Genomic DNA, 2,734 nt, shown 5'->3' on the forward strand with positions numbered 1-2,734 from the left:
TCTGCCGGAGTTCCCAGTGCCATTTACTTAGCACATTTCTGGGACCTTCTTTTAATTTTTTTGCCAGTGCTCTAATTAACTACATACAAAGAATGTGCCTCGCTTACACATGGCAGCCAGCACAGACGCCGGAGCTTTGAAGAGCTCTGCTATCGCGTTTTCGATCATGTTTCCCCACACATTACACCACAGATACTCCATGTGTGGTAGTTTCAGAGCTATACGATTTTGCCTTGAACACGTTATTTTGTTTACCCGTGCGCTTACGTCTCTCTAGATTGATTTATGCAAACGAAAGTAAGGAAGATTCTTTGTGTAGGCGACACACGGAGCCGCTCGGCGCTGAGCTGAGCACAGCCGCGCTGTAACGCTACGGACGGACCGAACCAGGCTGCCGTTGGACGTGGAAGAGCGGTGCGGGGAGTTTTGCTTTCTGCCATTTTGAACCAAACACACGGAGCGTTAGGAAGAAGTAAAAGAAATACTGGAGAAAGAAAGAAAGAAAAAAAGGAAAAGAAAAAGATATTTATCCGAGGTAAAATACGTCGCTGTGTCCGAGATAAAATATTAAAAGGAAGTGGTGTGGGCTTTGTGACGATTTCTTACCCGAGCTTCCTGATGGCGTTCTATGGCAGAAATACTGCTTGCACGCTGTTAGCTATAGATTCCTCCCCCCCCCCATCCCCCTAACGCACACATGGTGATTTTGGAAAACGCAGCGGTGGGATTCCTCGCGGTAGAATATCCAATAAAATGCATTTCAACAAATCAGTGCGCTCTGTAAAATCTGTTTCGTGACCCCCGTGCCTTTTCTGAGCCCGCTGCCTTGGCCTAACGCTGACATATCAAAATTTATAGTCCAAGATTTTAAGACCGAGCTTGTCTGCATTTTTTTGGCTTTTTTTCTCCTCTAACAAACACAAACATCAAAATAAGGTGGTTTCAAAGAAAAGCGCCATAGCATATCGTAAACTCATTAGGTCCAGACGTCTAGCCATCTCAATGGTTTTATTATACCGCGGTTCTTCCTGTTTTAAAAGAATTATAGGTATCTTCTCGACAATGGATGGGAAGCAATGCAACACCTTTTCCTGGCACTACATGGGCTGGTCTTTTCTTTTTTCCTTTTTCTTTCTTTTTTTCCTTTTTTTTTTAAGAGAGAGGTAAAAACCATGAAACACCAGGTCTCTGCTCTCCCCTTAATCTTGAATTAACCGAGCCGCTCGTAAATATTTACGGGTCCTTCATTTTAATGGTTGCTCTTTAAACAAAGCATTTTTTACAATGAACTTCATCTCAATTATCTCGATAAAGCCGTGGGTGTTTATAAACGTTGGAAGCACGGGACGTGCTGCGAAATGAGCTTTCACCAACAAAGCTCGAGTAGAGCGCGCAGATTAGAAACGGCCACAAAAAAATAAAATAAAATAAAATAAAAATCTAAAAAAGGAAAAAAAGAAAGAAAGAAAAAAAGAGAGAGAATAACACCGTTTGGTTCGTTGGTTCCGCAGGAGCGATGCGGGAATGTTCCCTAAACGATCCCAAGAGATGCCCGTGGAAGCCGCGGTCCGCCCGCTCACACAGCGGCGAGGCGGAGGGCCGCCCCCCTCCTTCTTCACCCCCCCCCCGGTCCGATGCCCCCCGAGCGGCCGCAGCCCCGAGCGTGGGGTCTGAGCGCGGCGCGGGGACGCACAGAGTTCCGCTCTCTTTCGATCACGACAGCCTTTATTGTGTTAGGACGGACACAGATACAGCAGGTCGGCAGTTAGAGACGTGGGGTGCGCACAGCATTTACCGGGCCGGGGCTCGGGAAACGTGAGGCCTATTGCAAATGGCTTCGAGTCGGAGACGACCTCCTAACGGTGCACTAAAGGGGGGCGGGGTGGGGGGGCATCCCGTGGCCTCGCGGTGGCATCTATTGCAAAATTTTAGACCTAGAAAGCAGAGGTTGGGGCGAGATTTCCTCTCAGTGAATCGCGGACGACGCAGCGCTGCCGTCGATTGAAGCTACTGTGATTTAATATATATTTTGTTATCGTTATTCTAATTACTTTCCTTACCTTTATTTTGGCAAAGGAACTACCTAACTACATCACTTGTAAGAGACATGTCGAACACTTAACATCAGCTAAAGTCCCCGAAGCTAACGTGCACTCACAACACCACCGACCGAACGGCCTGGGGGGGAGGAGAGGGGGAAGCGACTCTGCAAACACGTCGGCGAGCAAGACAACATTTCCCCAAATACCTGACACAGACCACGTTTCACTTCTAACCTAAAAAAGACCCGATTGATTTAACGATCCTGGGGCGGGGGCGCGGGGGGTGGGGGGGAGGAGAGAAGCACGCGGGGCCGAGGGGGCAGGGGAAGCATAAAACCCGACAGAACCGAAAATAAAAATACAAATAAAAAAATACAGCCCCAACCTCAGCCCCAGAGCAGCGTTCCCCGGCCGCATTCCCACCCCGGCGTTAGTCTCCTTTATTGCCTTTCTCCTTGTTCATCTTTTTCATTTTCATCCGTCTGTTCTGAAACCAGATTTTGACCTGTCTCTCGGTGAGATTTAGAATCCTAGCTACTTCGTAGCGGCGGTCGCGGGTGAGGTACATGTTAAAGAGAAACTCCTTCTCCAGTTCCAGAGTTTGATACTTAGTGTAGGGACAACGCTTTTTCCTCGTCGAACGAGCGTGGATCCAGTTTGCCGCGGGGTTATCTGGAAGAAGGGAGGCACAG

The sequence above is a fragment of the Meleagris gallopavo genome, chromosome 7, assembly GCF_000146605.3.
Source record: "Meleagris gallopavo isolate NT-WF06-2002-E0010 breed Aviagen turkey brand Nicholas breeding stock chromosome 7, Turkey_5.1, whole genome shotgun sequence".
Lineage (NCBI taxonomy): Eukaryota > Metazoa > Chordata > Aves > Galliformes > Phasianidae > Meleagris > Meleagris gallopavo.